This window comes from Clarias gariepinus, chromosome 12 (genome assembly GCF_024256425.1).
Source record: "Clarias gariepinus isolate MV-2021 ecotype Netherlands chromosome 12, CGAR_prim_01v2, whole genome shotgun sequence".
Lineage (NCBI taxonomy): Eukaryota > Metazoa > Chordata > Actinopteri > Siluriformes > Clariidae > Clarias > Clarias gariepinus.
In genome coordinates, this window is record NC_071111.1 from 24,561,195 (window position 1) to 24,585,401 (window position 24,207).

Consider the following 24,207-nt stretch of genomic DNA (forward strand, 5'->3'; position numbering starts at 1 on the left):
TGTGATCAGATGTTGGACGAGAAGGCCTGTCTCGTAGTCTCCGCTCTAATTCATTCCAGTAGTATTCTATGAGGTTGAGGTCAGGGCTCTGTGCAGGCCAATCAGGTTCTTCCACACTCTTGGATGAGCCTTTATGGATCTTATTTTGTGCACTGGTGCGCAGTCATGTTGGAACAGGTGTGGGGTTGTTTTTCAACGCCTTTCAAAGGAACTCTTAATGCTTCAGCATACTAAGACAATTTGGACAATTTCATGTTCCCAATTTTGTGGGTACAGTTTGGGGATGTCCCTTCCTGTTCCAACATAACCGGGCACCAGGCACCATCAAGTCCTTGAGTCCTGACCTCAACCTGATGAAACACCTTTGGAATGAATTAGAGCGGAGACTGCGAGTGTTGTATAAAACACTCTTGAGTCTCTGGTTTTGTTTCCAGACGATTTCGGCCTTTATTGCTGATCAATAACAGACAGAGCCGATCCATGAAGCAACTAACTCCCTCGTTCATTTCCCACATTATATACTGTATGCTTCAACCCCTGCAATAAAGTCAACTGTACATTTCTTCAAATCTCCCCACATCTGGGTCTTATTAGGGGCCCCATTAAGCCCACAATGAAGGTGCCCCACTGTTTAGCCCAATTTTTATATACAGTCACATTCCATAATGCAAATGTTAGACACACATGTACAGGTGCATCTCAAATAATTAAAATATAATTGAAAAGTGGATTTATTCAGTAATTCCATTAAAAAAGTGAAAGTCATATTATGCAGATTCATTACACACAGATTGATGTATTTAAAGTGTTTATTTCTTTCAATTTTGATGATTATGGCTTATAGGTAATGAAAACCCAAAATTCAGTATTTTAGAAAATTAGAATACAGTGGAACCTTGGATTATCAAAACACATGTAAATCAAAACAAATTTTCTCCATAAGAAATAATGAAAACTCTAATTATTCGTTCCACAACCATAAAAAAATGATACAAAATATAAAGTAAAAATAAAATAAAAATTAACCTGCAACCCTAACTTAACCTTTAAAAAAAGTAAAGTGTTTGTGCATGTGCTGTATGTGAGGACTTGTGAGTGTTTGTGCATGTGCTGGACGACTTTCTCACACACACACACACACACACACACACACACACACACACACACACACACACACACACACGTATAAGCTTACACAGATGTTGACTATACAAGTGAGAGACGCGAATTAAGACCAAACATGCCAAAGTTGAGAAGCATAAGCTACTGCTTCAAGCTGAAATTGTCCTGTGACAAGAGGACAAAGATATGGCCATGTGAAATTGGTAATTCGAATTTGACCTGGGGTGGTGGTAGAGGGAGCGATATTGTCACTCGAAAATAATTGTTTGATCCCCTGTAGATTTTGAAAGTTTACCCAAAAGTTTCCAAAGTAATGAACTGTCTATATTTTTATCATCAGGTGTATTTTAAAGAATATACAGTAGACCGAATATTACATAAAAATGTTACATATTACAAAAATGTTATAAATTTCAGTGTAAATTAGTATAAGTATTTGATCCTCTACCAACCAACAGTAATTCTGTCTCCCACAGACTGGTTATGTGCTCAGGTGGGACACATTAATTTAGGAAGGTGTTCTAACAACTCCTTATCTCTGTCTTACATTCAAACCTCATCACCATGAGCAAGACCTCAGAGCTGTCAAAGGGTGTGTGTGTGCGCGCACGCATATTTGTGTGTGTGTGTGTGTGTGTGTGTGCATGTCAGGCTGTGGCAAGTGAAACTTAGCTTTCAAAAACAGTTTAATTGATCACAGTTCTTTGATGATTTAACAATGTCAGGGGCAGTTACGTTTTCACACAGGGCCAGGTGGGTTAGAACAGCTTTTTTCCTTTAATAATTAAAATCATCATTTAAACACTGCATTTATTTCAGGTTATCTTTATGAAATATAAAAATTTGTTTAATAATCTCAATCATTTAAGTGTGACAAATATGCAGAAAAAAAGTCAGGAATGCTCCCTGCACACACACACGCACACACACACACACACACACACACACACACACACACACACACACACACACACACACACACACAACCTTAATTAAATCCATGCTGCTGTTATTGAACTTGTATGACTTTGTACTGTATTTTATTGTATTTTGATGCCAGTTCATAACACTGCATGGATAAGATTTTTGCTGCTATCAGTCTGATTCCTAAATAAAATTTTTATATTTATTTATAGTGCTAGGAACAAACGCCACTGTGTCACCATTTTTTTATAAATCCCTTTTTATAAATATAGACATTTTTAAGCTCCATCCTGAGCTTAAGCGAGGCATGATGACTGATGGAAATATTTGAATGTTTAATTATTTTGCACCGTATGCATGTTTAGGTCTAGTGTCCCTCTGTGAATATTTTCTGGTGTTTGTACTTTTAGTATTTATGAAATAACAAGCTGCAGTGAAAGATTTGAGGAATTGTTTGATTATTTGCTCTAACCTTTTTTATTATTTTATTTCCTTCAGTATCAGGTGTGATGAAGTTGGAGTGAACAGTTGGTCAGCTCTGGTCTCAGCACTCAACTCAGAAACCTCCAAACTGAGAGAACTGCATCTGACTGTGAAAACACTGGATCTGTCCTACAGTAAACTAGGAGACTCAGGAGTAAAGACTCTCTCTGCTGTACTGGAGAATCCTCACTGTAAAGTGGAAAGTCTGAGGTAAAGTCATCTCTGATTTTGATGGGTTTATTGGAAGCCAGTGGGTTTATTACATGCTGACCTTTTCCAGTGTCAAAGTGAAACAACAGATGCATGTGACTGTATTTATTTCAGCTGTTACAACTGACATTTGAAATATTCAACAACAACAAAAATAAATAGGGCGTACCTTACACACCAGCCTAATCACCTACATGCTCTCCAGCAGCTCCACGTAGGGAAGCAGGTGTGTAGCACAGAACTCTGGGTCAAAAACAATATATCACTATTTATATTCAAAAGAACACTCAGGGGCTGATGAACCTCATTAATATAAAATTTAACAAAAACATGCAATATTATGTGAAATGCAACAGGCATGCAGGAACTGTGAAACAAAGAGAATATATGAGAGCAGCAGGGGAAACTTGGACCCTCCAAAAACAGATGAAAAATATAAAAAGTAAGATATTATATATTGTAGCAGTTTTTTCCACAGTTTTTTCTGAAATGCACTTGCGGTGTGTCACGGTGTGTGCCAGTGATAGCATGCGCCTAAATCTTTTGTCACTCCTCGTTCACTCTGTAGGCTCACTCTGTAGGCTCACAAGGTAGGCTAGTAAGGGCACGGCTGGGGGGTTATCACCCTTAATGGATCTCGGGCTTTCTCCATGCTATAAAAAACGCCATACAGAGTAGACTCGTGCGGCAGATGCTTAAAATGCAAATAGTGAAATGCGCTTGCGCTGATGTCATGAACCCCAGTGACTTCGAAGATAAGTACTGAATGCAGCTGTTTGATCTCCACCATAAGGACAGCCGCAAGAGGACTGCACAAGCTCCCGCAGCACATTCACTCTCGCTTAGGGCCAGTGTGATTCTGCTGCCGAAGATAAAAAGGCTGCTGTGCTCCACATTAAGGTCCCCCTTCCCAGCCAGAAAGCTGCACAGCCGCTGGAAGTCACATGGGAATCTTGTCTGGAAATCATACCCAAGAGGCAAGCACTTAACAAAGGCTTGGTATCAGTTTGGATTTTATTCACAGGAGTGTGTACTTCACCAAGGTCTTTGTTCTGAAGTTCCATTTATCATCATACTGGTTTCACATATGTGCCTTTAGAACTCCACTGACCTTGCTAGGCCGTGTTGGGAGTTGTAGGCCTTGGATGGCATGTTTGCTGACTTGCATTGAGGGCGTTAGTTGCCAATGTCTGCCTGGATCTGACACTAATGTAATCATGCATGTGAATACACACAGATAAAACTAAGTATATTTCTCCCATAGGGTGAGTCTACACAGCTCCTCACTTCCTGTTATAATCTCTGTAAAATAATGTCACTAAATATTGTTAATGTTTTGGTTAGTGTTAGTTATACCTTGTGATTGGTCAAGAGAGGACAGATAGTTCAACATAACAGACATCATATTTATAACAAGTAAACCAAGATTAAAATCTGGTGATGAAGAGTGTGTCATTGTGTCTCTCTACAGGTTGTATAAGTGTGGCAATCCGTGACAGGGGGCATTTTAGCGCATAACACCAACTTTACCGCGGTTCATCTCCATTGCTCAAATTTTCCCCTCTTGGTTGGCGACTGCGAGTGACGTCACTCCCCATACAATCACGCCCCACAGTATAGACCCGCCCCTGACGCTGATTAACAGGTTTCTGTGTAACACGTTGGAAATGCAATTGCAAATGGATTAGCGATTGCTTTTGAGTTTTGGCCGTCTACACGCGCGACGCAGAGAAAGTGAAAAAGCGTGAAAAATTGATTTTGCTGTTTAAATATGACAGGCTCATGACTTGTAAGACATCGGAAATGCAAATGGACTTTGTGTGTCATTGTCATTGTGCGTTCGCGAAGGCGAAACAGCAAACGGTAATGCAAAGTTTATAAATGCATTTGAATTATGGCACACTTTGTGCGTCCACGTATGGAAAACGCAATTGCAAATTTGCAGTTCCTTTTGAATATTGTCCGGGATATCACTCCATAAATGCCACCAACACGTAACTCAAACTTCATTTTAATTTAACACAGTGTAGGATTACAAATTTGTAAAATGTTAAATCTAGGTTCCAACATAATAGTATATAAACTGAAAGAGTTATGTACATCGGGTTTTACATTTTGAGGTAAAGATGGTGACATTCTAAGAAGATCAAGTCTGGTAGCCCAGGTGTCTGAGACATTAACCTTTTGTCTTTATGTACTTCCTGACCACTGGGTAGGGTCCCAAGGTAAATCTAATTGCGAATCGTAAGGCCAGGCTGTGCCTTTGTGTCTATGATAGTGTGAAGGTCTGGGTGATACTGTCAGGCTGATTAGATTAGCACCTATTCATTTGAAAGCCACTGTTATGCTGATGAACTTCTGTTACCAGGCTGATTCCTGTACTACACTATGCTTTGTTTAGATCGTCTCCACTTCTTTTTATCCCTCCCCCTTAAAAAGTATAAACTCTCCAGAGCGGAGATTTAGTCAGACTTGGCTACAGTGAAAGTGACTACAGCGACGCACAGTGAGTTCTCAATGAGTTAATTTTTAGCAAATAACGGTTAATTGTTAAACATTTTATATCTATGTATTTATTTTTCTATTTATGTTTATGTTTTGCTGGCGAAATACATTTTAGGCAGAGACGTCTGCTCAGTCTTGTTAATTTGTTTTAAAACCCCCAATTCTGTGAATTCCCCCAGCAGTGAAACCGGTTTGATGACTTCACACCTGTTGTAAAGGTGAGATGAGGGATTACAGTAACTGTGGGTGCGCTTCACCTCGGAGCGCGCTGTCGCGTTGTATTCAAAGAATAGACTAAAACAAAATCATGTTTGCTTCAGCATTTGAAACAATATTGTATTAGGCCAACTTTATTAAAGATTATACACTTTTGTATTCTTTGTCCACACACGTGGGCAATTTTTAGATATTGATCCTTTCTCGATGCAGCGAATTTTCTGAGCAAATTAATAATAATTTCTATGAATGAAAAGGAGGAAGAAGAAAAGGTTACGCGAAAATAAGAAAAAGCTTTAGAGGTAAATGCTGTGAAATGCTTAAAATGAACAGATTCTGCCTATAACAGGTCAGGGACAGTGAGGCTGGATCCAGCAGCGCACCACATCCCACATCATAATACACTGGCTCATTAAAGTGGAGATTAATTAATAACTACTTACTATAAAAATATAACAATACAAAAACGTAAATCAAAGTTTCACTGAACATATATTGGGTCATATTTGTAAAACAAAGGAAAGAATAATAAGTCAAACATCACATAAAATTACAATATTTTCAGTGTCCAGTAGCACCAGAGACCCAGGAGTCAGTATTGTGATTTTTTTAAATTTATTTATGTATTTTAAAAGATGCAAGACAATACTGCCAAAATGTATCATTTACATGCTGTTAGAAAATATTCTTTGCATTGTCTCTTATTGAGTCACAAGGGTGGTAAAAAGCTATTCATATCATTCAAAGTTATTTATATCAATGTAGTTAGTATGATATTAAAAGTGCTATAACTCCGCAGTCAAAAGCAGTCAAAGCCCGGGGATTCTGCGTTTTGCGGGGGGCCAGTCGTGAATAGCTGACACTCAGTGACAGCCAATAAAATTGAAGCATTTTTGCCGCTTTCCATGTGGTGTGGCGTTGCTTAAATAATAGTATAAAATCGTCCAGACTCTGGTTCGAATCCCGCTCTGGGTGAAAATGTAATAATTGTGAATCCTTTTACACTTTTTGCTTATGATAATCATTAAATTATAGCAACTGTGAGGTGAGTGCTAATGTGTGCGGTCACTGACATTTCAAGAGAAATCGTATCAAGACTTTCCATGGCTACATTACAGTCCATCAGTGAAAGGGGTCTTATGTTTTTACTGCAGCAAAGGTGTTTCAAACCAGTCCTCTTTAGGTCATAGACCTGATGCTGCTTTCGTTAGTACAGGCTTTAGAAATTGGAAGAAAGCCATTAAAAAATTTACAGCACACCAGACCTCTCAAGCCCACCAACATTATGTGACTGTGACTGCACATCAGCCAAACCCAATCAGCGCCCAGTTATCTAGTGCATGGCGTAAACAGCAGGAGGTGGCAAGACATTGCTTGAGGAAAATGGGCCAGGGGTAGCTCAGTGGTTAAGGCATTGTACTACGGTGCGGAAGATCCCAGGTTCAAACCCCACAACCCCCAAGTTTCCACTGTTGGGCCCTTGAGCAAGGCCCTTAACCCTCAACTGCTCAGATGTGTAATGAAATAAAAAAAAAAGTAAGTCGCTCTGGATAAGAGCGTCAGCCAAATGCGTAAATGTAAAATTGTTAGCTCTGTGCGGCATGTGGCAAGGCAGTGACAATCTTTAAGAGGCCATACTGAAGAAAGTGGAAATCTCTATCAGCTCATAAAACTTAGGGCAGAAGAGGATGATCCAGTTTTATTGGAATGGTTAACAGATCGTGCCACTGCATATGTAAGCCCTAAACCACAGAATGAAATCCTGAACATTATGGCCAATACAATAATTCGAGGGATTGCAAGTGAGATTAGGTCTCCAGCCCTTGTCCAGTTTTCTGTAATAGTTTATGGGACCCAGGATATTTCTGGTATTGAGCAGGAAAGTGTCTGTCTGCGCTATGTGTTCCATGACCTTATGCCACACGAGGAGTTTATCGGGTTGTACAGTTTATTAAAGACAACAGGCCAAGGCATTGCAAAAATGGTTACTGATGTGTTGTTGAGGCTTAATCTGCCAATGTCTGCTTTACGTGGGCAAAGTTACGATGGTGCCTCCAACATGGCAGGAAAGTACATTGGTGCACAGGCAGTAGTGAGGGAGCAGCAGCCATTAGCCCTCTATGTGCATTGTGGGGCACATTGTGTCAATTTAATCACACAGGCTGGCTGCTCAATCTCCCCAATGATCCGGGACTGCATTTCTTGAGTCCATCAGTTAGGCATCATTTTCAACCAGTCAGGAAAATTTAAGAAACATAGTTACCTCTGAAAATGAACCACACTGAAACCTCTATGTCCAACCAGGTGGACTGTGCGTAATTCTGCTATAATAGCTGGGGCCCAGTGATACCAGGAAAAACACATTTGGTACTTTTGTTTAATGTCCATTCATCAATGTAAGTTTGCTTTAAATTGCAGATTTATTTATTTTTTTATTTTGTTTACATAGAGCACTTACTGTAAATTTATTATTTACTAATTGATTTTGTTACAAAACATTACTTATTGTATATATCTTTTTTACAATAACAGTCATGTTTAAATTTTGTTGTATGTTGATGGCTTAACTGTAAACAACATAAACAACGCAGTGAATAGTTTTGAAGTAAAATCTGCTTTGTCATTGAACCTGAGAAAAACTTTGGAAATAACCATAACGGCGCAGTCTCCATGCTACAGTAATAATGATAGAAGAAAAGTTTTTCACTGTGGGGACATATCTTTATAAGTACAATGTGACTGTATTATTTGTGTCCCCTTCAAAAATTGCTCATGAGAAATTTAATATTTGTTGTCCCCCCTGACTGTTAAATGGAATTTACGCTCATGCACACACACACATTCTCTCGGCTTTATCGCCCCCACCCACCTCCACCCGGCTTTAAACACACAGAAACTCGCTCTCTCGCGATTCAAAAGTAAGGTGCTGTTTAATTTGTTGTTGTTTTACTTTACAGCAGTGATTTCGCTCGTATGCGCTCATGCGAGTGTGACTAGAGATGTTCCTTGCTCATTTTTAAACGGTTAATTTTTAAACTGTTTTAAAAACTGTCTTTCCGTTAAAGTGCACACACACACACACACACACACACACAGGGCCTGCGTGCACAAATGGAAACACTTATCTGTCGGGATTTATTTGTCCTTTTTTTTTCAATGTAAATGCAGGTAAATTATTTTTTTTTTACTTTATATTTTGTGTTAATTATTTTAATGTATTTATTTTTTTGGGCTATAAAATGAATAATTTGAGTTTCCCATTATTTCCTAGTATTCTTTCGGGAACGAATTATGCTCGTAATGCGAGGTTCCACTGTATTTGATATCTTTGATGATTGTATGCAAAGATTCGTCCTTGTCTGTTGTTGCTAGGGAATGCTGTTAATTTTAGAAAGCCTTTGGTTAGGTATAAATAACATTCATAAATTTCATTAGACACAGTAAAGTCACCAGTCAGCTGCTCCAATGAAATTTCGGTATCTGGAATAAAAGAGAAAGTTGTTTAATTGAATTACACATTGTCATAATTTGTTTATGGCCTTCCAGTGCACTTTTCCTGTTAAGTAAATAAAAATTAATTGTAAAGCAATATACTGTAGGTTTGTTTAAACAGAAATGCAGTTATACAACATGGAGGACATGAATCGTTGTCACATATAATCTGTACAAATGTTTGTCATGTTAGGTGTGTCAGGGGGAAAACTGGTTGAGGACAATCAGTCGGTTTTGTCTGTATCAGAAGTGGGATGCTGCTCTCAAGCAGATTCTCATACTTAATTTGGATCAGCGGCGCGTTCAACGCAGCGCAATTTGGTTTCCAGCTTGTGCCAATAGTTGGTTATTCCCCAATAAGGATTTAATTACTTTGCACTTTGCTACTATTGGATGTTAGGTCCTCATCTCCTCCTTTCGCTTTATCAGTTTGCAGTTTCCCTCCTTCTTTTTCTGTACTTATTTTGGGGACTCTCGTGTAATGGTTCAAATGATACCACGTGGTTCTGCCTTCCACCTGAACTGCTGTTGGAATAGCTGCTACGACTTTGTAGGACCCCCTCCTGGGCTTGTGCGCTTTCTTTTGAACATTTGTAGATACATCTGGTCTCCTGAAAAAACTGGGCATGGAGCATCTGCCTCCTCTCTGGGCTTTTTCCTGCACATTCTATAGATTACTGTATATATTGCAGTTAGTTTCCTCATTTGCAATTGACGGAGCGCTACAATATAACAAAGGCTTGGGTCGATTCATAAGCGATTCATGTGGGTTAAGTAAGTGTTTGTTAGTTTGCATGCAATAACTCACTAGCGTAAGAGGTAAAGCATCAACCCAGTTAAGGTTAGTACTTGTCATATAAAGAACATGTCTGTGTTTTTTTCCTAACATTGTTTTTTGCACATATTCCATGTGAAGCTAAAAATTCATTCACCAACACTTGACACACCTTATACTGTTTCAGTATCTGCCATCATCCATCCACTTCTATTTCCTCTTACTGGAAAATGCTAAACAACTTTCATGTACATACCACTATGACACACTACGCTGTCTCTTTGATTCAACTTTCATATACTCACCTTCTGTCTACTGGTAGCCATACAGAACTATATTAAGGCTAAATGAACTTCCACACTTACACTGGTTACTGAGCAACACTCTTTTATTTAAATGTCTATAACATCTTTTGACCTTAGAGAAAGAACCAGTATCAATATAAACATGTCAGGGCAAGGAAGTTTGTGGAATTAGACATAAAAATCTGGATCAATAACTTATTGGTGAACAGGGGCTTTGTATTAGTCAATCTTTAAACAAAATATAAACTGCACTAAATATAAATACACAATAACTTCAGTTTTCAAAGAAAACGATAGATCTAAACCACCCCATTTTATCATGCTACATTTTCCCTTTTGGGAAATGAGAATTTGTATACACGAGCTCAGAGAGAAACCAACAGAAGACTATACAGAAATAAAGCCACTGAGTGATGATTTCCGATAGGTCACAGAGAATAAGGAGCTTCAATAACTTCCTGCTTCTATTATCAGTAAATAAAACCTAAAGTTACTCTTCAAAATGATAAAACATTCGTAACTGCTTAAGCTAATTGTGTGGTATCTTCTTCTTCTTCGTCTTCCGGCTGTTCTCTTTCAGGGGTTGCCACGGTAAATCATCTGCCTCCATCTAACCCTATCCTCTGTATCCACTACAACCATAAATCTCCTCTTTGGTCTTCCTCTAGACCTCCTGCCTGGCAGTTCCATCCTCAGCATCCTTCTACCGATATATTCACATCTGGCCTCTCTGGCTTTATCTCCAAATCTTCTAACATGGGTTGTCCCTTTTGATGGACTCATTCTTGAAACTATCCATCCTTGTCACTTCCAAAGAGAACCTCAACATCTTCATTTCTGCTACCTCCAACTCCGCCTCCTGTCCACAAGTCTACAAAGACACGATTCAACTCCCTATTACTCTGTACTTTTCCATCAGCATCCTCAAACCAAATACTGCATCTATTGCACTCTTTTTAGACATGAAATCATATTTCTGCTCACAAATGCTCACCTCTGCCCTTAATTTATTTGCCACTACCCTTTCTCAAAGCTTCATTGTATGGTTAACCAACTTTATTCCTCTGTAGTTGCCACAGCTCTGTGCATCTTTCTTGTCCTTAAAAAACTGGTACCAATACACTTCACCTCCATTCCTCTGAGATCCTGTCACTCTCCAAATCTTGTGTAAAGCTCTGTCTTTTTACAGCGGGACACAGACAGAGGCGGCAGGTGCTGCTCAAACGTGTTTTTATTTTCGATAACGTGAAGGGAAGGGAGAGGGAGTAAATGTGTAGGGAGCAGTTGAGTGCAGTAACTCCTGTCTAAGAGTGTGGGGGGGTGGCGTCTTCCATGGCCGAGCGGTTACAGCGAGGAGCTGAGCTGGACGTGGTAGATGACGCATGCGGATAGGCAGTGGCCGGGTAGAGGCGGCAGGTGCTCCTCGGACGCGCTTCACTTTGCGGTTCGCCGGAGCTGTCGGAGTCTGAAAAGTGCGAGACAAAAGGAAAGAGATTAGCGCCATTAGGGTCTCCCACATTCTACTTACCGGGCTGGAGTTTCATTCCAATTTTTTAGGTGCGCAGATTCTCCAGGACGGTAAATGAAAATAGAAAACCGTCCGGGTAGAGTTACGGCGCCTCGGCCCTTTTCCTCTGTCCTTGGTGCTGAACTGCCGTTTGGTGCAGAAATTTATGTGACCATTATAAGAGGTGTACAGTCCCCCTTGTTACACTTGTTACACATGTGGTACTAAAATAGTCTGTTAATATGAAAGGCATGTGTTGCCGAACTCTGTCTTTACTCGATCACATACACATTGACTGATACATCACTCTATCTAACTGTACTCTATTTACCTTACACTGCTCATTAATGCTACTATATAGAGGCTGCAAATAGAATTGCATTACCTATAATTTCTGCTGAAAACTTACTACTGTACAAAACTTAAGCACTCAGGACTGCACTACTCAGAATTGTTGCATGTATTGTATATCATGATTTATCTCATTCCACTCTCAATAACAAATTGCACACATGTATATAACCTTCTCACCCGCAGTGATCATAACCCTGGTATACGATATGTTCCTTCATGGCACCTACATATCATTGCACTCTTTGCACATAACTCTTCTCTGCGAATTGATAACATATGCATATTATTTCATTATGTTATACAATGTCTTTCCTTATTGCAGTGTATATAATCCTACCCATGGACAGTTTACGTGTGTACAGTTTACATATGCAAGTTATTTTATAAGAGCATACAGTATCTTTCTCATTGTAAATAAATATAAATTATTTGCTTATTTGAACTCATTTTATTTACCTTCCTTACTGTATACTGTTTATATAAGCGATTTATAAAATGCACTTGTGGTTTGATGCTAAATGTATTTTGTTGCCTAGTACCTACATGTGCAGTGACAATAGAGCTGAATCTAAGCTAATCTAATGTATAAACTGCTCCTGTGTCTCCTAACCTGGGTGTGGTTTTCCCATCTACTTCAATATGTAGTATTGGCTCCAAACTTAAAAAGTCAACTACAGGTGACACAAGAATCAACTCAGGAATCACTTTTTAATTCTTGTGTCTGACAGCTTTGCAGGTTACCATACCATACCACTTTATTTCTAAAGCACTTTAAAACAACAACAAAGCTGACCAAAGTGCTGTACAAAGAGTCAACATTTAGGCCATAAAACAGCAGGGTGTTTATAATAAAACATTACATTGACAAAGTAATTTAATAATTAAAAAAATAATAATAAAATGATGGTAAGAAGAAAAAGAAACAACTAAAAGCCTACACACAATTACACAACAGGTTACACAACAACTGTTTAAAGTGGATTCAACTAAGCGGTCGATATCCTTAAATGAAAAACCACAAAAAAGATACATCACTATTTCTGATAAATAATAGTTAAATCACTAGTTCTAATAAAAAATAGTTAAATACAGTGTAAACAAATACAACAACAAAATTATTTAACTAAGTTTTACATAGACTATTCCATGATTTTTTTTATTTTTTTGTGAAAACATGTAAACACTTAAACAAAAATCAGGGCATAACATAAAAGCCATTGCTTTTCTCTTGTAATGAGCACTATAGTAATTAAATTAAATGTCAAGTAATTCAGATTCAAGTAATAATCAGTCCTTCGTATAAAATAAATATGCTCTATTATCATATCATCAGTGTCCCTGAGGTGACCAGCAGCCGATGAGCTTCCCCGTCTCACATGTTACTGACTGCAGTCTCTTCACTCGCACACAGGTTTTTATACTCAGACCCTGTACTGTTACATCATACACTCAACAAAAATATAAACGCAACACCTTTGTTTCTGCTCCAATTTTTCATGAGATGGACTTAAAGATCTAAAATTAATTCCAGATACACAATATTACCATTTCTCTCAAACATTGTTTACAAATCAGTCTAAATGTGTGATAGTGAGCACTTCTGCTTTGCTGAGATAATCCATCCCACCTCACAGGTGTGCCACATCAAGATGCTGATCTGACATCATGAGTAGTGCACAGGTGTACCTTATACTGCCTACAATAAAAGGCCACTCTGGAATGTGCAGTTTTTTGCTTTATTGGGGGTCTGGGGACTCAGAACTGGTCAGTATCTGGTGTGACCACCATTTGCCTCATGCAGTGCAACACATCTTCTTCACATAGAGTTTATCAGATTGTCAATTGTGGCCTGTGGAATGTTGGTCCACTCCTCTTCAATGGCTATGCGAAGTTGTTGGATATTAGTGGAAACTGGTACACGCTGTCGTATACGCCGGTCAAGCACATCCCAAACATGCTAAACGGGTGACATGTCCGGTGAGTATGCTGGCCATGCAAGAATTGGGACATTTTCAGCTTCCAAGAACTGTGTACAGATCCTTACAACATGGGGCCGTGCATTATCTTGCTGAAACATGAGGTGATGTTCATGGATGTATGGCACAACAATGGGCCTCAGGATCTCATCACGGTATCTCTGTGCATTTAAAATGCCATCAATAAAATGTACCAAAATGTGTTCTTTGTCCATAACAGATGCCTGCCTATACCATAACCCCACCACCACCATGGGCCACTCTATCCACAACATTGACATCAGCAAAGCGCTCACCCACACGACACGACACACGCTGTCTGCCATCTGCCCTGAACAATGTAAACTGAGATTCATCCAGGAAAAGAACACCTCTCCAACGTGCCAGACGCCATCGAATGTGAGCATTTGCCCACTCAAGTCTGTTACTCTGTTGAGGACGACGAGCTGGAGTCAGGTCAAGACCCCGATGAGGACGACGAGCATGCAGTTGAGCTTCCCTGAGACGGTTTCTGACAGTTTGTGCAGAAATTGTTTGGTTATGCAAATCAATTGTTTCAGCAGCTGTCTGAGTGGCTGGTCTCAGACGATCTTGGAGGTGAACCTGCTGGATGTGAAGGTCCTGGGCTGGTGTGGTTACACGTGGTCTGCGGTTGTGAGGCTGGTTGGATGTACTGCCATATTCTCTGAAACGCCTTTGGAGACGGCTTATGGTGGAGAAATGAACATTCAATGCACGAGCAACAGATCTGGTTGACATTCCTGCTGTTAGCATGCCAATTGCACGCTCCCTCAATGCTTGTGGCATCTGTGGCATTTTGCTGTGAGACAGAACTGCACATTCCAGGGTGGCCTTTTATTATGGGCAGTATAAGGTACACCTGTGCACTACTCATGATGTCAGATCATCATCTTGATGTGGCACACCTGTGAGGTGGGATGGATTATCTCAGCAAAGCAGAAGTGCTCACTATCACACAATTAGACTGATTTGTGAACAATGTTTGAGAGAAATGGTAATATTGTGTATCTGGAATTAATTTTGGATCTTTAAGTCCATCTCATGAAAAATCGAAGCAGAAACAAAGGTGTTGCGTTTATATTTTTGTTGTGTGTAGTTACTTAGGGGTAGAGACTGTGCGGTGGAGATTCTCTGTCACAGATGGCGCTTGTATGTTGAGTCTGTACCTTTGCTCCATTTGTGACTGTGAGGTGGGGCATACTGTGATGTCATGACTTCAGCTTCACCATTTTACTTATTTTAGCTTCACAACATGTGCTGGTACCCATTGGAAAGAGCTCCTTACACCCTATTGGTATAATTCTGACACTATTTATAAGATGTTATCTAGATTTTGTCTGCATCAATTTCCTGTTTACAGACTAGTGATGGCTGACATGCTATCTATATCAAGCTACTCTAGTCCTAGGCATTTTGCTTTGGCGTCCCCTGTCCAACAGATTGGATTTGTTGTGTCCCAGCACTCTTTGAGGATGGCCTTCATTGGGTACTCTTTGTTATGCTCTTGCAGATTTACCCAGTATGTCAACATTAGCTTTATTCTTCTGATTGTTAATGGCATTTCCCCAACTTCTACCTGTATGGCTGCTACTGGAGATGTTTTGAAGTATTAAAGTACTTTTAAATGAAGCTTTGAAGTAAGTTTTAAATAAAGATGAGACATAACCAGCTTGTTTGTCTGCCCAAGTGAAAAAAAAAATCCTAGTGTGCCATGGCGTCCTTATGTTTATTTGCAGCCAGACTAATGACTAGTATATGTAAAGCTTGCTATTTTGGAACAATTAATTTTACTTTTACTAATTGTACTAAGTGTATTTATGGTTTACATTATGCAAACGTTTTTAAGTGTATTAAGTGTACTTTTACGTGCTAAAGACCATACATAGTTCTCAAAATTTACATGTGTAGGAATGTATGTAAAAATGAGGACAAAAAGTCACTATAGAAAACACGATGTGTTGAATAAATAATAATTGAACACAGACAAGGCTGATCCTGTGTAGATGCCCATCTTTGGTAGATGCTAACAAATATTACTGAGTATACACATGTGGCAATGTGTCTCATTCATTCAAAACAAACAAGATGTCAGAAACCCGATTGCTAAATTGCTATGAAATTGTAAAAAAAATTAAGTTGGCTCTGTGTCCACCATGATGGTTGTTTTGAAAATAATTATAATGAAGTCTCAGGTCATGTGACCTCTGCCATGGAAGGGAGGTTGGGCCAAATTAGCATACTAAACATACAGGTTGCACAAAACAATTTAAAAAAATGCATTTTATAGATGGATGCTCAAGGCCAAGACAATAACTGTATCACTCATCATCTTTATGAATATTCTCATTATTTGTTTGCTTGTATAGTCTGAATAAATCTTTAAAGTATATGGCTGTGTGTACTAACATGCATACCTGACATAGTGATAAAGGAAATTAAAGTATATTATTAATGTATTACAAGTACATTACAGCAATTTTACTGTTAAAACACACAAGTAATATACCTTGAATATATTCTTATAGCAGCAGCAGCCTCCTGTTGAACATAACTGAGTTTGAGCGCACACGAGTTTCAACATGCAAAAACGAGTTAGAGTTTGCACGTGAGGTGCCCTGTGTCACGTACATCAAAAGAACAAAAGACATTAACATGGAATAGATAGAAATATAAGAAAACCTTACACATCACCTCCACAAGCTCTGTACAGATATGATTATAATAATGGATATATTTTGAATGAATGAATTTCCACCTGCTTCTGAGGAGTTTTTTAATTAAAGGTTCACACTCATTGTGTTAATTGTGCAGCAATATACTGTAAATATACACACATATACAAAATATCAGACTCAGTATGATCAGTTTTAATTACATTATTAATTAGAATAAACAGGTGATGTCATTCTGAATAATACCAATTTTACAAACAAATCAGCTTTAAATTATCTTCTAAATGAAGATTAAAATCTGCTGATAAAGAGTGTCATTGTGTCTCTCTACAGGTTGAATAAGTGTGGTGTCTCAGATAAGGGCTGTGCTGCTCTGACTTCAGCTCTGAGATCAAACCCCTCACACCTGAGAGACCTGGATCTGACTCAGAATTATAATGTAAGAGACTCAGGAGTGAAGTGTCTCTGTGCTGTACTGGAGAATCCTGACTGTAAACTGGAGACACTGAGGTAAGATCATCTCTCTGAGAGTCACATGACCTGCTCCTCAGTAAGACACATTCTCTAATAGTGAGACTGAAGCAGAAGTTTTCGGTTGATCATCAATGTCCTGAGGAGGAAGATTGTTTCTTTTCACTGCACACTGATGATTTGTCACAGAGTCTTTGGGTCAGATGTACGTATGTGAGAAGCTGCAGAGCAAAACATGACTTGATGTGACTGCAGTGTGTCTGAAATGACTGTGAAATTTACTAAAACACTGTAACTAATCACACAAACTGCACCTGGGACACAAACTAAATGCACTGTGTGTGAGCTGTAGGGTTTAAAAGCAGCAGGGAAATGCAAATGAGAAACATTTTATTGGTCTTAAAGCTGAAATAATGTTTATTTTGTCAGTGAACATTCGTCTCAATCTAACTGCTATAAAGGGTTGCCAGATCTGTACAAAAAAAGTATTAAAACCATGAGTTTTTCCTAATAGTTCTTTGCCTGAGCTCTTAAATAGTTTTGACTCAAATACACTCATACAGTAACACAGAGCTGAAGTTGAGAACAGGATCAATAGGTGTGTGTATGAGAGGAGATCACAGTGCATGATCACTACTGTATGTTTAATATAGAGAATGTGGAGTTACATCACACTGTTTTTATACCGCGTTGCTTTTTGGTTCATTGCTACGTTTGGTTTTAATGCCGATCGGTTGCCATGGTGATTTCTGATGCAGATGTGTTGAGAGTGACACAGGGTTCAGAGCGGCTTGTTATTGTTCTTAGATTTGTGACATAGTGTTTTGTTTCAAGATGAAGAAGAGTAAACCTAAAGAAAAGTTAAGAGAAGTTAAATGCCGGTGCCAAGCAGAGACATTTTGAAGAACTTGTAGAGATCAAAAACATCGATCCGTATGACCTGGTAGCTGAAGAGTGGATGAAAGACCCAGACACACAACCCCGTCTCACACACCCTGACATTTTAATTACCTGGTTGTGTGACATGTCTGAGAAGCATAGGAGACACATAGGGTTCACTGTCCATCGTCTCTCATCATCATCATCATCACATTTTGTTTTTATCTGCAACTCGTCCTAAACCATTTATCATTTTGACCAAACCTTCACAGAACCTTTATTAGGAAGCATACAGTAGATGTGCCCTAGCTTAGTTTATTTTTAAACGTAGCTTGTTCAGTGGACAGGTGACACGTCTTTCTTGAAAGACCCCTAAATTGTTTTGGAATAAGTTCTTACACTTTACAAGAAAAACTGACGAGTGTTAAAACTACAAGTCACTGGAAGTTCATGAACAATTCTGCAGTGTCTGTGTGTAAGATCTACTGATCCACAAACCAGTGAAATGTGAGAGCACAGTCGTACTTACTAAGTTAAGGTGACACTCTGCTTTTGAACTGATCTGGTAGTAGAGCTGTCTGATTAATAGTTAGTATCGATTAATTCGAATCCATGGTTTATGTTGATGTTAAAAAATGAAAATCGATTTTACAATTTCACTTTGGTATTACACCGCGAGCTTCTGTAGTTCTGCGACACCCTTGTGTGAAATATGAAATACTACATGGCAGCGTGCTCTGATGAAACCAAAGAGCTTGTTTCCAAGAGAGGCGCGGTTTCTTCAGTAGTATGGAAATTGTTCGGGTTTGCAAAGCCCAACAGAAATGTAAACATGTGGAATATGTAGTGAAAGGATTGTTTAGAGCAGAGGTTTCAGGTACCAGGTCGTTAAAGGAGAGACTGCATTACTGACAGGTTGGCCTGATGTGATGTTGCTTATAATCATCATGCCTTCTCGACTTCAGAAAAAAAATCTTATTTGTAATTTTGCTTCCTAATCGATCATGTGACCTGCTATGGCAGTGTTTCTGATGCAGCAGTTTTGTCCTGACATAGTGACGCTGTTTACCAAAATTGAGCTACTGAACAGTTTGAACACACAGAGACGCCTCATCCTACAACAATGCCACCAACACGTAACTCAAACTTCATTTTAATTTAACACGTACACAGTGTAGGATTACAAATTTGTAAAATGTTAAATTTAGGTTCCAACATAATAGTATATAAACTGAAAGAGTTATGTACATTGGGTTTTACATTTTGAGGTAAAGATGGTGACATTCGAAGAAGATCAAGTCTGGTAGCCCAGGTGTCTGAGACATTAACCTTTTGTCTTTATGTACTTCCTGACCACTGCGTAGGCTCCCAAGGTAAATCTGAATGTGAATCGTAAGGCCAGGCTGTGCCTTTGTGTCTATGATAGTGTGAAGGTCTGGGTGATACTGTCAGGCTGATTAGATTAACACCTATTCATTTGAAAGCCACTGTTATGCTGATGAACTTCCGTTACCAGGCTGATTCCTGTACTACACTAAGCTTTGTTTAGATCGTCTCCACCTCTTTTTATCCCTCCAACTTAAAAAGTATAAAATCCCAGAGCGGAGATTTAGTCAGACTTGGCTACAGTGAAAGTGACTACAGCGATGCACAGCGAGTTCTCAATGAAGAGTAACTTCTGCTTGAAAGATCTGACAATACTGTCTCCTGGTCTCTGATTCCACGAAGGAAAAAGTTCCCAACAGCAGCCATAAACTGTATGATATGCAGTGAAATGTTTAAATGAAGTTCAATGAAATGTTTGTAAGGTTTAAAATGAGCCTCCAAATGTTATGTTTAATACGAGTTAAATGAAGAATTATTGCTTTTGTGTTCGTCACATCGCGATACGATACCAGCCGACCCTGACCTGGAGAAGAAAGACACACACACACACACACACACACACATGACAACACAGACACTCACAAGCATGCACACACACACGCGCACACACAATGTGTCTGAAGGTCTCTGTTGATTATCAGCACAGAAAGTACACTTAAGCTTTTGTCCAGGTGTCCTCTGTCACGTACATCCCAAACCTCAAAAGAACAAAAGTCATTAATATGTAAATCATATGGAGACCCAGAAACAGACAGGCAACAGGAAGGACGTTAGCGTTTTCCGGTTAGACAAAAGAGTTTCAGCAATTTGGATGTACATTCATCTGGTCATGGGCTTTAGGAAGTATTACCTTATAAGGCACGGGAAAGCTCACACAATATCAGAAAACCTTACAGTGTTCATTATATTCTAACAAATACTTTACAAACACTACATTCCTCTAGATGTACACAAACTGCCTAAAATATTACATTGTCAGTTTTGTCACTCTAGATTTCTGGTTTGTAAAACACTCCAACAACACGTAGGAACATCAGCTAGGCCAAGTCAATACCAGCCACACAGCAGAACAATGCAATACCACCCCCTACTGGACACGAATGTTAATGTTTAGCATGGGAGTCCTCCTGTTACAACCAGTCAAATACGTAGTAAAATGAGAATATCATCCACACACTCATTTATGTCTTTATTGTCTCAAGTGATGTCTGTTGTTTTGAAACTTGCATTTTAACCGATTGCATGATAAGTTTTAATTTTATTCAGGACATTTAACTTTATAGACTGTAATGTTAATGGACAGATGTTGCTCCAGAGCAACAAAACAATGAAAACATGTGTTCTGTAATCTACAATAAAGACAAACCTTTAGACCTGATCCCACAGGATTAGTATTACCTGAGGACCTCTAGTCATTTGTAGTAATTGAGGAGGTTGTCTGTGATCTTAATCCTGTGTGAATCGGCCATGTCTGTAAAAGTAAAAATATTAAAGTAAAGATATTAGTCCCGTGTGTATCAGCATGTCTGTGATTTGGCCAGGATTTATGGGGTTGTATATAATTCTTTTTAAGATTTTTGTGTCCTTTGCACCTTTCTATTCATCTTCTGCACAGAATGGAGGCTGTGTTGGAGTGAAAGTATTTTGGGTTCTGGGTCATATCACTATACACCATACAACAACACAATGTGTAGAAAGAAATAAAATAGCGAATAGGGCTTTATTTGTATGAAATGTAATATTATTTGTAATATAATATAAATGTAATATTTATTTGTATGAAAAACATCATATCTGGGAGATAAGTAAGTAAATGTGGGGGGTAATTTCTAAATCACACGAGGTCCCCAGGTAATACTAATCCCATGTGAATAGGCCTTTTAGCTGAGACTAAAGCTAAATAAAGGTAAATAATTATATATTTATTTCATGGACTTCAACATGGTGTTTTTTTCTGTATTCTTTAGAAAGCAGTAATTTGTCCCACATTGAAAACAAAACAATTACAAACAACCACTGGTCATGAAAGAGCAGCTTAAAATGTATAATATAATCTGTTCACTCAAATAACACACACACACACACACACACACACACACACACACACACACACACAGTGCGTTATCAGAATATACACAAAGATAATATGCAGTAATATTTAACCACCAGTTAGTGCTTCAGCTCTCTGACCCATCTGCAGACAGCTTCTTCTTCTTTGAGGTTTTTTTGGTGGATTTTGGTGCATTACCTCCTGCTGTACTGGAGTGTGGAACGTCAGATATTATATGTAACGGCACAAGCAAAAAAAGATAGTTGTTAGTTGTTAGTTGGTCCGTTGTTCTTTCCTTAGCTGTTATCTTGTACTGTGGAATGTATAATACTGTCCCTGTTCATGCTGTACCCGGATCTTTTGAGCCCTCGGTATATGTATTATTAGTTTCTTATTTCCTGTTGTGTTTACATTATACATTGTTCTTGTGATGTGTGATGAGTTTGTCCTTTATTTTTTGTTTTAGACTTACATCTATTGGTGGAGTTAATAGTTTCCATGGTGGGTGCTGTATAGTGCCACAGTGGGACTGATACAGTATCAAGCTTCTGTAGTCCTAGGCATTTTGCTTTGGCGTCCCCTGTCCAACAGATTGGATTTGTTGTGTCCCAGCACTCTTTGAGGTGGCCTTCATTGGGTACTCTTTGTTACGCTTCTGCAGATTTACCCAGTATGCCAACATTAGCTTTATTCTTCTGATTGTTAATGGCATTTCCCAACTCCTACCTGTATGGCTGCTACTTTAAAGGTCCCACAACAGACTCTCAGGGTTTGAGATTGCATTATGTCAAATTGCTTTAGGTTAAACTCTGCTGCAGACATACAGTATACGCTATGCTGCCATAATCTAGTGTTGCTCTTATGAGTTCAAAATAAACATTTCAAACTTTTTAACATGCCGACAGAGGGTCAGCGCCTGTGTCTAGTAACCCATGGCAACAGTGGCCTCAGGTTGATGATGTAGTTAGTCCTTTATCTTCTTGGTGTTTACTGGCGGTTGGCATCCACTATGTTGCATTACCACCACCTTTTGGTCTTGATCTCCCTCCACTTTCTTTCATTTTAAATCTTTTTTTAAAAAAGATTTTTTTCTAGTTCCATCGCCCTTAATAAACCCATCAAATACTTTCTTCCTTTTTCTCTTTCTCCATTTTATGAAATAATTTTCACAGTGTACTTAACCTTTTTAAATTCCCTCAGCTCTACTCCTGAAGGTTGGGGTGAAGCTCTCTTCAGTGTTCTATGTTTTCATTTTGTGTTGAGGAAAAAGCTACCATTTGGTTAGAGTTATAAAATTAAACCCAATTTTCCACAATAACTCACACTCACCAAAGCCGTTTTATTTTAAGAAGTCAATTTATATTCAAAATTCAAAATATAAAATGAGACAGCAACAAAGTAATTTAAACCAAAGTGGATTTTTTATTTTATTTTTTTTAACAAAATTAATTAATTCTAAGACATGAGAAACAATGCTACGTATATTAAATCCTAGCATGCCAAAGACTAGGATGGACTAATGACTAGTATACGTGAAGTTATATTGCTATAATATACTGTATATGTTTATACTTAAAGCTGTTTTTAGTGTAGTAGTCAGTGTATTTATGATGTAATTAAATTATACAAAAACCCAATTCACGTGTAATTTTACATGCTAAAGACACAGACCATACATAGAAGAAGAAGAATATTCAATTGGAGCATATAGTCTCACAATTTAAATGTGTAGGATTGTACGTTAAAATGAAAAGAAGAAAATAATCACTATAGAATATAAATGTACAATTTGTTGTATAAACAGTGAAATAATTGAACACAGACAAGGCTGATCCTGTGTATATGCCCATCTTTGACAGAGCTAATAAATATTATGCAAATGTGACAAGGAGTCAAAACAAACGTCGGAATGTCGGAAAACCAAACGAGTGAAGATTTTTTTTGGCAGATTCTGTAAAAACACTTATGTCTTTGTTGCGAGTTGCCTCTGTGTCCACCATGATGGTTGTTTTGAAGAAAATTATAATGAGGGCTCAGGTCACATGATCTCAGTGCCATGAAAGGCCTAATTAGCATACGATTAGTACAGGCTGCACAAAAAAATTGTTTATAAATAGATGCGCAAAGCCAAGACTATAATATTTTTATGAATATTTTCCTTATTAATTGTGTGCTTATATAGTTAGAATCAATCTTTAAAGTATATGGCTGTGTAACGTACATACTGTACCTGACACAGTACATAAGGAAATTAAAGTATATCTGTAATGTATTCTACTTAATATAATATATATTATAATATTTATTTTTTATTATAAACTTGTCTGAAAAAAGCATTGAGCATTTAACTGAATCATTGTTAAACATGAAGTGAAGTACATAAGATTTAGCACTAACACATTAGACAATACATTCTATAGTTTAAACTATGAACTTAATTTCAAACTACCTAACAAAAATTATACCATTTTACAAACGCAACAGCTTTAAAATAAGTCTTAAATGAAGATTGAAATCTGGTGATGAAGAGTGTGTCATTGTGTCTCTCTACAGGTTGCGTGGTTGTGGTGTCTCAGATGAAGGCTGTGCTGCTCTGACTTCAGCTCTGAGATCAAACCCCTCACACCTGAGAGAACTGGATCTGACTGATAATTATAATGTAGGAGACTCAGGAGTGAAGTGTCTCTGTGCTGTACTGGAGAATCCTGACTGTAAACTGGAGACACTGGGGTAAGATCATCTCTCTGAGAGTCACATGACCTGCTCCTCAGTAAGACACATTCTCTAATAGTGAGACTGAAGCAGAAGTTTTAGGTTGATCATCAATGTCCTGAGGAGGAAGATTGTTTCTTTTCACTG